We start from the raw sequence: 14,110 nt of genomic DNA, 5'->3' as shown, positions 1-14,110 counted from the left end.
TGGGAAGAGCCTCCCAGGAGAGCTGGGCTCCCCCAGCCCCAGTGCTCCCTCTCTGGATGGCTGAGGGCAGAAAGGAGCCCAGCTCAGCAGCACTGCAGCACGGTTTATCTGCTGGGCCCTGAGTTTGTTTTGTCTCTGTTCTTCTCCTTGTTCTATAATTGTGCTGCAGTGCTGATCCCTGCCCTGAGTCACCTGGGCCTTGGCTGAAGGAAGAACCAATCCAACACTTCACCACAAAGCTGAATTTTCTTATCTAGCGAAGAAACCAGAGGCCTCAACCCCAAAACAAACCTTGGTGGGTGAACTGGAGCAGATCTTATTAGCACTCAGGAGCCCCTGGAATGAAAGCGCTCCATGTGCGTCTGATCTTCCCAAACCCAGATGTTCCAGCACAGTTGCCTTTCTCAGGATGAGGCAGGGCTGCCACCAGCTCTCCCTACAGGAAGAGCAGTTCAAGTGATGATGGGATTCATCACCTCTTGGGGTAAGGAACTGACCAGCAATCTGTCACCCAAGATCATTCTCCCTGCGGAAGGTACCAGTGCCTGGGGTGTCACTGGACCTGACCATGGGGCTGCTGCTGCTGCTGGGAACCCAAACCCTGCTGTGGTGCCACCTGACACCTGGCTCCAGGGTGATGTGGATGGGAATGGGCTTCCTCAGGAATATCTCTGGGTCATGCCCCTCGTGGGCTCATCACCAGTGTCCTTCTCTCACCATGAAAAAGGCACAGCCAGTAGTCAAAGAGGTGGCCATGGGCAGCTTGGAGATTTAATGTTTCTGATCTTGGGTTTCAGCAGGGCAGACAAAGCCCTTTAGCACCAGCAGCATCCCCCGAGGACATGGGGACACTGATGGAACAGGCTCCCCTCACTTCCCCTGTGTTCTGTGGCAGCACTGACACCTCTGGGCAGAGCCAGCCACAGCCCCATCCAGCTGGCTCTGGAGGAGGGATTGGAATGTCCCAGCAGTGCTGCTGCAGCTCCTGACAGCCCAGGCTCTCCCAGCCTCAAGACAAGCACAGCTGGGGTGAGTTACCACCCCAGCTTATTAATTAAGTTACCACCCTATTAATTTAATGGATTAAATAAATCCGTTATTTAATGCCTTTATCCTCAAATCATTCCTCCAAGGAAGAAAAATACACAGCTCTCAATGGGGACTGGGGAACTGAGACTGCGGGAAGGCAAAGGCACTTTGCTCAGGTCATCCAGGATGCCTGGGGTGGGACAAGGGCCACACCAGGATCTGACATCTGTCCCTGGCTGCAGGCAGCTCAGACAGGGCCAGGCTCTGCTCCAGGGACAGCAATGGCACCAGAGGAACGGCAGGGACTGAGCCCAGGGAGCTCCACTGCACAGGAGGCACAACTTCTTCCCTGGGCAGTGCCAGCCCTGAACAGAGCCCAGAGAGGGCTGCAGTCTCCTCCCTGGGGATATTCCAGAGCTGCCTGGACACACTGCTGTGCCCTGAGCTCTGGGATGGCCCTGCTGGAGCAGGGAGGTGGCACAGATGGGACCTACTGAAGCCTCTCCAGCCTGACCCATCCTGGGATTCTGGGGTCCCGAGGGCACCTTAAACCCCAAGCATTTCCCCCTCAGAGCTGCTATAAAATCCAGTCACCAGAATTACCCTGTGCTTTTCTCAGCTTTTCCACCTTTTCTATCCTACCTGCAACACTCACAGCTCAAGTCACACTTGAATCCAGCTGGGCACTCGGGACTGGTTCTGTGATGTGCCTAAATGGTCTTTTTTTAAATTCAGTTTTTAAAAAAAAGAACAGAACAGGTTCAGCCAAGTGAGGTCACTCTGCCAGCGCAGAGGGAGGCTTGGGGCAGATGCCGACTTCCCACCCCAGCAGTCCCGGGCTGGCAGCAACTTATTCCCCTTCTCACCTTCTTCCAGGGGGACCCAGTTATTTCTGTGCTTTTAACTCCAAAATGTGAACTCCTAATAACTGCGACTTCAGGCTGGCGGCTCCCAGCTGCAGCTCCCGGCTCACCCCCGGCAGCGATCAAAAGACTCTGCGAGCTGATGGGGGTCACCTCCCTGGAAGTCCAGTTCCCTCCGGGAATATCCTGCACTCTCCACATTAACAGGGGAGGTGTAAAGACCCGGCTAATTAGCCGGCCTGGCCCCTGTGCCTTTAGGGCAGCCAATTAGCGGCAATTCGCCTGTCCCAGCGGAGGGTCCGCGGTGGGTAAACACGCTGCTGCTCTGGGAAGGCAACTCTCACGTGGGTGAAGTGCAAAGTGCTTTTGGTCACAGCTCTGTGACACATCGCAGATATTTCTGCTCTCCTCCCCCAGCTCTGCGCCTCCAAAACTCCTTCCAGGAACTGCTGCCGTTCTGTCTCCGCTCACACTGATGGTTTCACGAGCAGTGAAACCAAGTTTCACCAAATCGCCGGCGGGTTCTGCTCTTTGGCTCAGCCGAGGCACAGCCCGGCCCGACTGCGACTGAGCAGGCAGGGAAAGGGATCAGACAGCACGTGGAGCATCCCGGTGGGATTTGCCTGCAGCCCCTCCGATCCCCTACAGCTGTAGGAGCTCAGGGCTGTCACTGCCACCACCCTCGAGGCAGGACCTTTTTGGGGTCTGTGTGTTAGACCTGGGGCCAATCCTGGCTTTAAAAACTGCTGAGCATCCTCATCCCTTCAGAGCCTTTAGGTCTGGATGTGAGACACTAAAATTTAACAGCGATTGTCACTTCAGGGATCCTCTGCTGAAAGTACTGAGCCCCTCTCCATGAGCATCGATTCTGCATCTCTGTTCCCTCCCTGTACCCACCCAGCAGTGACCAGGACAGGAGGATCTGATCCCCTCAAGGCCAGTTCCCCTCCCTGTCCCCACCCAGCAGTGACCAGGACAGGAGGCTCACAGCCGCTGGAGCAGCGGCTGGGGCAGAGCCTCTCTGGGCACAGGCTGCACGGAGCCTCTGTCACCGAGGCTGTGCCAGGGGAGGGGCAGGGTCACCCTCCCGAGTGCCACCTCACAGCAGGCAGCAGCCACAACCCAGAGGCCAAACACTCAACTGAGCACGGGCAAAGGGACCCCGAGTGTCCTCCAGGACAGCTCATTTTCCACGGAAAGCCTCAGCAATCTTGAGGAACGGCAGACAAAGCAGAGCCACTCCTTGCAGGACTGGAGAGGGACAAACCAGCAAGACACATCTGCCAGGCTTTTGCATAACCCCAGCCAGCCACGGGCAGGTCATTAATTCCAGATTTAGGTGTTTATCCCAACAAGCAAAGTGCCCAACTCACCATGAGCTCTAACACTGCCTTGTTCAGCACTGAGGCTCTTTTTTCAGCAGCACCCTGTCCTCTTGTCCCCAACACAGACTGAGGGACCCCTCTTGGCTTGGCCATTTGTAAATGGGATGACAAACACCTCATCAGCACCAGGAGCATCCGTCAGCCTCCTCAGGGAGTCCCAGTGCTGGACCTGGGCTCCCAGGTTGCAGTGGGTGACAGGACCCCCCCCTTGTCACCCTCCCAGACTGCCCAGCCCCCAAACCAAGATAACACAAGCTGGTGCTGTCCAGTGCTTCCTAAGATAACCAAAAGTCCACAATCAAAGCCCAGAGTTTGGTGAGTCCTCTCTGTGCCTCAGTTTCCCCTCCAAAAGGGGGGGCAGAGGCTCCTGCTGCAGCACAGTCCCTCTACCACCGGCTGCAAAGCAGTGGCAGATAGGGGTGAACCAGAATTTTCTTTCATCCTGTCACTTTAATTTCCTACTGTAACCTTCCCAATCCCATTTATAAACCTGGCAGGCAAAGCTGGTGGAGCAGGATGTGCCAAAAAGCATTTTTATGATATATAAAAACATCCTGATATTTCACCGAGGTTATTTCTAACCCACAAGAACCACTCACCTTAACCAAGATATCCTGCCATGGGCACCCAGCACAGTACCCAGCCACCCATCCTCAAACTTTCTGAGCAGCAAAACAATGACACACAACCAGAACTGCCCATGCAGCAGCAAATTGCAGAAATACAGCTGCACACGAGAAAACCACGTGTTCTCAGCAACAGTGCAAGCTGTGGATTTGACCACTGGTACCAGAACTGCCTTGGAACTGAGTTTTTTAAACTCCAAATTTCTAAGAAACAAAATACAGAACTGCCTTGTCTGGACTCTTGCAGCAGCAGCAAGCACTCAGCTCAGTAAATCTAATTAATGAGCCAGGAAAAGTGTCACTCGTTTGCTAACTAATGCACCCGGGGCTGCCAAACAGACAGATAAAGGATTTAGCTGGGGCCTATTCCAGCCAAAGGAGCTGGGAACCTGGCAGGCAGAGCAGGAGATTAGAGGGCGCTGAAAAGAAAAGGAGAGGAGAGGGAAAGAAAAAAATCCCACTAGATTAGCACTTTGCAAATGCAAGCATGTAAATCAGCTTAGGTTTGAGATAATGCCACCCTTGTGAGCATCTGGGCACAGCAGCGCACGGGGCTGGCTGAGCCTGCCTTTATTTGGGCTCGGGAGTCTCACGCCAGCAACTCCCTCACAAAAACAGCAGTTTTGTTTTTCCCAGCTTTGGAAGTTCGCACAGGAAGCCAATTAGGGGAGACCTGGGAACAGAGGAAGATTCATAATTGCAATTAAGGCTTCAAAGTGCTTATCCCAAGCGCGGCTGTTACAGTTCGAGCTGGGGAAGGGAAAAAACCCAACAAACTCTTTGAAACATGGAGCTTTAAGATACCCCCCAAGCTGGAAGAGCTCCTCAGCCCCAGAACAAGGCAGCACCTGGCAGAGAAGGACTCAGCTCTGAGGGGCCCATGCAGGACCAGTCCCACCAGTCCCCACTGCCACCCACCCCGCAGTGCCTTGGCAGGGCTGCTCGGGGGCTGGAGGAGGCAGGGGCAGGGCTGAGTGCATTCACCTCCTGCCTTCAGTTTGGGAAGGAGGTTCAGCCCTGGATACAGGAAACTTTACCCTGCTGAATGTTTTGGTGGCAAACAAAGCATTTGTTTCATCCATTTCATGGAATCACGTCGTGAGCTGGAAGGGACCCACAGGATCATCCAGTGCATCTCCCAGCCCTGCACAGTCACCCCAAATCCCACCCTGTGCATCCCTAGCAGTGCTGTCCAAACACCCCTGGAGCTCTGGCAGCCTCAGGCTGTGCCCATTGCCTGGGGATCCTGGGCAGTGCCCAGCACCCTCTGGGGGAAGAGCCTTTCTTGATCTCCAGCCTGACCTGCCCTGCCACAGCTCCAGTCATTCCCTGGGCCTGTCCCTGATCACCAGAGAGATTTGATGCTCTCCACTCCTAGGACCACTCCCAAGCAATGGCTAGGCCAGAATGGCTTTGCAGACTTGGCTGCATGCTAGAATCTAAGAGATTTGGGGTTAAATCTGCATCAAAGGGATTCAACATTTGCCTTAGTGCTACACACCAGGACTCCCCATCCCATCCCAAATGAAGATGTCCTTTTAGAGGTTCAGCAGTTCCAGCAGTAACCTGGACACAAGAAACAGTCTCCAAGCAGTGCAGAGCACTGTGTGACACCATGGCATAGCTGCTCTGCCTGTGAGTGACCAAACATGCTCCAAGCAGCCTGACACAAGCCCTGGGGACACTGGGAGCTGGACATGTGGCCCTGCAGGCCCCCCTGCAGCAGCACTGCTGTGGACTCCATTATCCCTTGGGATGGAAGTGGCTCTTCTGGATGTGCTTTGACTTCCAAATCCCCCAGGTTGAGGAGAGGTATCCCCAGGGAGTTGCTCTCCATGCTGAACCTCTCAGGCACAAAGCTGCAGAATCTGAGGGCCTCAGAGGCTGAACCACAAAGCTCTCACATCAACCCTAAGACAAAGCCTGAAAATACTCAAACCCCCCAAATCAAACGTGTCCATGCCCTGGGCTTGCCCATTTCAGTTGGAGTGGAGCAGAGCAGCCCTAGGAACAGCTCAGTCCTTCAGCAGAAGCCAATCTCAGTCATGGCCCTTGGCATGTTGAGAGGTGGCAATGACACCCACAGAACCAGCCAGACACTCCTGACCAGGGCCACCAACTCCTGACCTCTCGGGATTGTACAGGTGTGGGTATTCCATGATTTCATATCCAGTCCTCTTGCAGCAGAGCTCGAGTAGGAGAAGCACAATTCCCAGGAATAGCAGCTCTGCACTGGGACATCTGGCAGTCCAGACTGTCATTTAGGGACTGTCCCCCCTTCCCATCCCTCCCCGGCAGAATTGAGGTGGCAGCCTCTGCTGTAGCCCCCAAACCATGGATTTGCTGCTCCATTGTGCCCTTGGCAGGAGAAAGGCTTGGGAAAAGCCAAGAGACAAAGAAACTCACCCAAGGTGTCAGGGCCACGCCCTGCAGATGTGGGGAGAGCACAGAGGGGCTGCAGCAGCTCTGGTGCCACCCAGGACGGCTCCACTCTGCCCGTGCCTGCTGCCAGCACTCACAGACACTTCCCTGTGCTGGCACCTCCTCTCCTCACACTCTCCCAACAGCAGCTTTCCCTCCAGCCCCTCCCAGCATCTCCTCTCGGCACAGCTGGAGAACACCACATCCAGCAGGCAGCAGAGCTGGGGGGCTCAGGCTGCTCCTCTCACTGGGGATGCTCCTTTTTCCTCCCCTCAGACCCCCAAAGCCCTGGCAGCTGCAGCATCCCCTGTGCCCAGCCCAGGCTGGAAGGGAAATGCTGCTGTGGGACCCCAGAGCAGCCCACAGGGACAAGGTGACTCCCCTCAGGCATCTCCACCCACAGCACATCCCAAACTGCTGCTGCTCTCCCCCACAGGTCCAACTCCTCCTCTCCCACCTCAGCTGCCCTGGGAGTTGTTCCCAGGCTCAGGATCTGTTGTGTGACCTTGGAAAGTCCTGTGTGTCTCTGCATTGGCTCTGGGTATTTTTGCATAAGCTGCTTTCCCTGGGATGTTTTGCCCTGGTGCTGAGCACGAAGGGTTCGGTAATCAAATGAGGTCAAAGAACATTCCAGCCAAAACCCCAACAGCCTCAGTCCCTCCCCAGCAGCTCCCAGTGGGAACAGCAAGAGCATCCCCATGAGCACAGCTCAGGTTTGGGCGAGGGTTCTCCTCTCTGGGAGCACAAGAGAAATCATCACAGAAAGTGGGAACAATCCTGTGGAAATCAGCAGCATTCCATGACATCCAAGACAACCCATGGGTGAGCAAGGGCATGGGACAGTGGTTCCAAGGGTGGAAAAACAGAGAGAAGGCAACTCCCCAGAGCGAGGCCTGTGAAGCCTGCAGCCCCCCATCCTCTGGCTCTGCTGACACTATGACATTTCCCTCCTGTCTGAGGAGGAAGCCACAGGCCAGGAGCTGGATCCATCCCCACACAAACCCCCTCCCCAGGGACACAGTTTCCAAGAGCAACCCACACTTCTGCAATTTCAGAGATCTTCTTACCCCACCTTCCGTGTGCTGTGCCAAAAGGAGAAGTGCTGGGAGCCAGGGGGAAGTTGTGCCACCATTTCCTATTCTAGAGGAGGATTTCAGGCTCCTGCCACATCCGAGGAGCACACGAGGCTCTGGCCAAAACAGGGCCGAGACTGCAAAGGGCCCTGCTTTGGGGCAAGCAGTTCCAGGAAACTCAACAGTCGTGAGCAAGAAAATACAGAAATAAAACCCACACACAAGTGGTCTGGTCAGAAATAACTGGGCTGTCCCTGGCACGTGCCAGGCTGTCAGATACCCCAGTGGGACGTGTGGCCAGGGAGGGCTGGGCAAGGAGAGACACAGGAGAGCAGCTCCAGAGCCAGGCAAGGACTTTGTGCCCCCATGAATGATGGCACACATGAGTAGGTTGGGCTCAGGCAGGTTTGGGATGCTCTCTCCTCTTTTGGGTCAGGGTCAGTTCACCTTCAGGCAGCACCGCCTGGTGCTGGGGAGGAGCAGAGCCAGAGGAGCCAAGAGATCCACTCCTCCCTGTGTGTCCATGGAGCTGGATCTTCCCACCTGGATGCTGCCAGAACAGCTCCCTCCTGACGAACCAGTGTCAAAAACTGAAGGAAAGGCTCTTCCCACCATCCATCACCAGTTTTCCTGTTTGCTCAGCATGGGCATGAGGGCTCTCTTTTCCAGTCTGGACGAGACTCAAATAGCACTCTTTCTTTACAGCCATAAAAGCCTGGATTTCTGCTGCCACAATGGAAATCTCATCCCCATTTAGAGGGGAAAATCTCCTGCCACCCTTCCCCAAGGAGGCTTGATGAGCCCCATTACCAGAAGCTTTCCCCAGCACAGCTAAAGAGAGACTCAGGCCTCAACACATTCACTTCTTACAAGTTCTTTCTGTAACTCATCACCAGAGAGGCACCTCGAGGTATTTTTAGAGGGAATATCCATGAGAACTGGAATTACAGTGCATTTAATAGCAAGGAGAGCATCCCAGGGGTCACAAGGTTAAAACACAACATCCTCGTTGGGAGTTATTGAGAGAACAACACACAAGATCTGCCATCTCTAAGGGCTTCCATCTCCCCTGAGCAAATGGGGAAGACTGACCTTCTCAGACAGACCAAGTACTTAGGGACAGCAAAACTCACTGGGAACTCTACAGGCAGGTGGAGTCAGTAGTCCCCAGAGGGAAACTCAAGGCCCTTGCACAGCCCTGATGGTTTGGGGGGAAAAGAAAGAAGAGGTGGTGAACATTTGCTCTTCTGGGATAAAGAAAATTTGGCTGCCTTTGATATCAGTGGTCACTGATCATCCTCAACAGACACTGCAGCTCCAGCCTTTCAAATGGGGTGTCTTGAATCTGAGGGATGGAGCTGCCTGTGTGAAAGGCTTGTTACGATTAGAGAGAGGTTTAACTTGATTGGTCACACAGATGGACAGATTCACCTCCCTGTGCCATTTAGGTCTTTCCTCAGGTGGTTCACACGCTGGCCCCACCCTAACCAGTCTCTCCTCTCCTCTCCCACTGGGTACCAGTTATTGGTAAGGAAGTGTCGGAGCAGGTCAGCCTGGAATAGGACTTCCCTCAGCATCAATGGCAACAACAAGCTTGCAACCCCAGAGCAGTGAGCCAAGAGAAGGTGTCACTCAGGTTCCACCAGTGCTGAACAGGACAGCCCCACCAGAGGAGTGGATTAAGCAGGAAAACCCAGTTTCCCTCCAAAAACTCCCCAAAGCACAGCTGCTCAGAGGGGAGAAACCACTGGGGGATTGAGGTTGACACCCAACACCAGCTAAAGATAAAAGCTGCCATTGCTGGCCTAAAAATGCTTGATCTTGAGGATTCAGTTGAATTAAGTTGTCCAGAGCTGGCTGTGGATTGTCAGGGGCACTGTGCTCCTCAAGGAGTTTGTTCATAGAATCCCAGAAGGGTTTGGTTAGAAGGGACCTTAAAGCTCATCCAGTGCCACCCTTGTCATGGCAGGGACACCTCCCATTGTCCCAGGCTGCTCCAAGCCCCAATGTCCAACCTGGCCTTGGACAATTCCAGAGATCCAGGGGCAGCCACAGCTTCTCTGGGCACCCTGTGCCAGGGCCTGCCCACCCTCACAGGGAGGAATTTCTCCCCATATCCCATCCATCCCTGCCCTCTGGCAGTCTGAAGCCATTCCCTGTGCCCTGTCCCTCCATCCCTTATAAAGAGTCTCTCTCCATCTTTCCTGTCAGCTCCCTCAGGCACTGAAGGGCACAGTCAGGTCACCCCAAAGCTTCTCCTCTCCAGGCTGAACAATCCCAGCTCCCCCAGCCTTTCCTCCCAGCAGAGCTGCTCCATCCCTCTGATCATCCTGGAGCCTCCTCTGGATTCTCTCCAGCAGTTCCAGGTCCTTCCTGTGCTGGAGTCACCTCTTCTATTCCCATACCCAACAACTCTTCCTTCAGTCAGACTTTCTGCCAGACTCTCTGAGCACCCTGTGCCCCCAGGGCTCTGCCCAGCAGGAGACGTGCCCAGGGAAATGAAGGGAGTCTGAAATCTTTGTGACCTTCTGCACAGCCAACAACACACCAGGCAAAGCAGCACCCACTCCTGGTGTCCTTTTCCTTGCAACAATGTCCTCAAGGCCAGAAACTTTGGGATGTTCATGATGAGCCCCAAAAAATGATGGAGTCCAAGGCACAAAGTAAGATAAAAAAAAATAAATCACGCAGTGACTTTGGAGCACCCCGATCAGCTCTTTGCTCTCTGCAGAGCTCCGTGGTGACTCTGGGTCTATCCAGGGACAGGAGTCATTGCCTCCAACTTTACCTATGCAAAACTGAGGTGATTAAACAAATTAATATCTCCAGACACAAAGCACCTGCTGTGGAGGGCAGCTCACCCCAGCCAGCTAGAACCCCTTCTTGCTTAAGCCTAAATTGAATTTTTAGGCCTCTTTTAAGCCATCCTGAAGCAAGACAACTCCCATCCTTGTTCTCCTGAGCTGCTTCCCACATGCAAAACAGGAATAATCCCACTTCCTTCCTTCGCCAGCAGTTGCACAACCAAATGTTTCAAAGCCTGTAAGAAGCTCAGATAATGCAATCAAGGGAACATGGAAATTGCAGCCAGACTTAGCTGGGTTTTTACTTCTTTCACCACCAAATCCAATTCTTATCAAACAAAAGTAGAACCCAACATTTTTATAGGTGATTTTGTCTGCAGAAGAGCCCCAGGATTCCTCATGAGAATTCCACTTCTGGGAAGCCAGGTGTAAAATCTGAGTGCCAGAGGCTGGAATGAGCAGCTTTAAAACCTCTGCTCCGAGTTATTCCCACCTTTGAGGATGGAGTGTGCACTTCAAACTTTCCTAAGGTCAATTCTGTGCGGATGTTTCACCAATGAACTAAATTAGAGCACTGATAATGCAGAAAACACCAATATAAAAGAATCATTATTTAGTTGTTTGGAGCATATGAAGACTGGTAACAAATATCCATGGACACCAACAGCCTGGAATGTGTGGGACAGGGCAGCACAGGTCTCATTTCCACACCAAGGTTGGATTGGCTCTTCAGCCAGGAGCAAAATTCCCATCAACTGTTGAAGGACTGATTCAAGGAATCAGCTGCCCTGTGCCTAAAACCAAGCACCTCCCAAGCCCTCCTGGAGGGAGATTCATCCCTTACCCACCCTGCCAAGGTTCCTGCAGGAGCAGTTCCAGGAAACTCAACAGTTGTGTTCAAGCAGGATTTGGAGTGAAAGCAGAGGAAAGGGGAAGCTCACCAGTGCTGCTGTCACTGCCTCTCCTCTCTTGAGTCGACTTTTTTAATAAGAAAAGTTAGACAAGCAGGCGGGGCTGCCCCTAAAACAGACAAAACCCAACCACGACAAAATGGGAGTGATTTCAGAACGAAACCATCATGGCGTTGTCATCCTGGTGATGAGCTTCCCATCACAAGATTTCTGAGGAGACTCCAGCTCCAGGGCCTTGGGCACTTCCAGGGGCAGCCACAGCTTCTCTGGGCACCCTGTGCCAGGGCCTGCCCACCCTCACAGGGATTCCTTCCCAGTGTCCCATCTATCCCTGCCCTCAGGCAGTCTGAAGCCATTTCCTGTGTCCTGTCCCTCCATCCCTTGTAAAGAGTCTCTCTCCATCTTTCTTGTAGCTCCTTCAGGCACTGCAAGGCCACAATTAGGTCACCCCAGAGCTTCTCCTGTCCATGCTAAGCAATCCCAATTCCATTAGCCTGTGGTGCTCCATCCATCTGATCATCCTGGTGCTCCTCTAGAATCAGACATTCAACAATAACTGAGCAGGGATCACAACATTTTGCATTGTTTTTACATCTGGAATGAGCTGAGCTCAAACCAGGCATTTGAAGCTTTGCTGCTTCTCTATCCAGGCCTGAATTTTAGCCCAAGTGTGCATTTCCCTGAGGAACAGGAGCAGCCTGGGATGTGTCACAGACTCACCCAAGTAAAGACACCTGAGGGCTGTTCTGGGACTGTCTGCAGATGAGAGATTTCTTTGTTATGAGGATGGAAGTGTGAACAGGGAGACCACAACCAGCACCAGACCCCAGCACAAAGTTTAGGGGAAACAAACCACACCAGTGCTAACGTCCAGCACAGAACTGCCCTCAAACCTCCCCAGCACCCATTCTGCACACTGAGACCTCCTCTGACTTATTCAGAACACGCTTTTCTACTCTCACTGCTTTTCAGACCAGGATCTGGTGTGTTCTTGCCAAGCAGATAACAGGGAAATTCCATTTGCTGCCCCGTAAAGCCATGATGAGTTTTGATGCTGAGAAATACCAATCTCTGAATTAGTCCCACCAAGCCAGCACTGAGAGGAGCAGAGTGGGACCTTCTCTCCTCTAGAATGACATTTGTCTGTCTGCAGCCCCAGTGACTCACTGCAGGCTCCAACCAGAGATGATCTCACCACTGGCAAGATGATGCCTTCATTTCCAGCTCCATATCCCAGTAATTTTAGCCCCTCAGGAGCACAACACTCCTGAACTGTTCAATTTTCCACCTTGGGAAGGGAAAGGCAAAGGGAGGGAAGTGTCTCCCTGCTGCTGTTATTTCTTTTTTTGCAATGGATTTTGAAGGAAACTGCAGAAGTCCCATTCCTAGAGATGCTGAAGGACAAGGTCCAGATTGAAGGGTGGGGATAAAATGTGCTCTGGTCTGCTGGAGGTGGGAAATGAGATACACTTCCCCCAGAAAGGCTGCTGTGAAGAGGAGACTGATCTGTACCAAACCCTTGAAGATGGAACAAGCAGCAACAGACTTAGAACGAGAGGTGGGCCATGGTCCTTGTCCCCAAGCCAGGGGGAACCCCCAGATACCCTTCCAGCCTGCACCCCACTGCCTTTCCAAGCCTCCTGCCTTGCACAGAGGAGCAAATCCAGAGCTCTGGGAACGTTTTGGATATCACTGTTGTGAAGCACACACTGACACTCTCAGTGACTTTCTGAAAACAACAAATGGCTGGGAGGGAGTCCAGCCCTACCCTGTGCTTCTTCTTCTCTCCCCTCCACCAGCACTTTGCTCACCCTCACACCCACCAGGCCAAGGCTGGCAGGTTTCAGCAGCCTGGCCTTTGCCCTCTGCCCAGGAGCACAAATCCATCTCCTCTCCTCTTGGTCTCATCAGCAACAGCAGCTCTGCCACCAGTGCCAGGAACCAGTGGCACCTCCACAGCCAGCCTGCAATGGGGATGGAGAAGCCACCCAGGACATCACCAACCCCAACCCCATCCCTGCCCACTCACTGGGCCCTGTGAGTTTGCAAAACTCAGCCAGGGTAAGAACAGACTCTCTTTTCCTCCTCAAAAACCCCAAGGCCAACAGAAGTGACACCGATCTGATGTGAGTAAGAGCAGCCCAGTTTTACAGCTCGGTTTTCAGAGAGGAAATGCTCTTGTTCCTGGCATCAATTCTGAAAACCCCTGGCCACATGATGCAAGAGTTAATTTTAGTCTCCTCCAGTCATTGTCACCACAGCAAAGGTTGAAGTTTCACCCAACATCACAGCCAATTCCAGGCTCCAGGTCAAGTCCCAAGAGGATTTAGGCTGGGGACAGCCATGGTGTGGTCACAGCCTGAGAGGAGCTGGGTGTCACCAGCAGGATGTCATGGAAACCCCAGGGCTGCTCCTCAGGGAAGGTGGAAGCTCAGCACAGAAATTCCTGTATGACACAAGAGAGACTGGGGGGAAAAAAATAAAAAATTCAGCAAGTGCATATTGTAGAGGGGAAAAAGAAGGTGTTTGCCAAAATACAGCAGCAGCCCCAGCTGTTCCTGCTGAAATGGAAGTGAAGGACATGCCAATGTTCCTCCCAGCACTCCCCAGGGACAGGACACGAGGGGACATCCCTGCTGTGAGGGTCTACAGCCACTCCCCTGGGGTCAAGGTGATGAACTCCCAGCTATTTGCATTCTCAGCAGGAAAGCCTCCCAAAAGCCTGTGGGACACCTGGGATTGGGGTCCTCACCCACAGGGGGCAGGTGCTGAGCTCCCTCCCAACAATTCCTGGCAGCTGCAGCTGCTCCAAGGAGGTGTTCAGACCAGCACCTCCTGCTCCAGGCACAGACCTTGTGTCCCACATTTCCTAGAGCAGCTGCTCTGTACAAGGGGCTTCCTTGGCCACGGTCCCTGGGGAAAATCCCTTTTCACTGTGCACGGTCACACCTGGGTGGCACTGTGACATTCAGGACAGCATCAAACACGAGGGAAACAC

At 53.3% G+C, this 14,110-nt stretch overlaps 1 protein-coding gene across 3 annotated transcripts in view; it reads right to left on the bottom strand.

Moving 5' to 3' along the window:
• PIK3R5 (phosphoinositide-3-kinase regulatory subunit 5) overlaps positions 1–14,110 on the bottom strand; it is a 59,069-nt gene that overhangs the window by 37,839 nt on the left and 7,120 nt on the right. Inside the window, exon 1 of one of the 3 annotated variants that reach the window (XM_085078004.1) lies at positions 6,310–6,719. The exons of the other annotated variants lie outside the window; for them this stretch is intronic. The gene's annotated coding sequence lies outside the window, so the exon portion shown is untranslated. Of the gene's footprint in view, positions 1–6,309; positions 6,720–14,110 lie in introns of those variants that run through there. 3 annotated transcript variants of the gene reach the window in all.

The sequence above is a fragment of the Lichenostomus cassidix genome, chromosome 18, assembly GCF_008360975.1.
Source record: "Lichenostomus cassidix isolate B80296 chromosome 18, HeHo_3.0, whole genome shotgun sequence".
NCBI lineage: Eukaryota > Metazoa > Chordata > Aves > Passeriformes > Meliphagidae > Lichenostomus > Lichenostomus cassidix.
The sequence above is the reverse complement of the archived record's forward strand: the minus strand, read 5'-3'. Positions and strand labels throughout refer to the sequence as shown.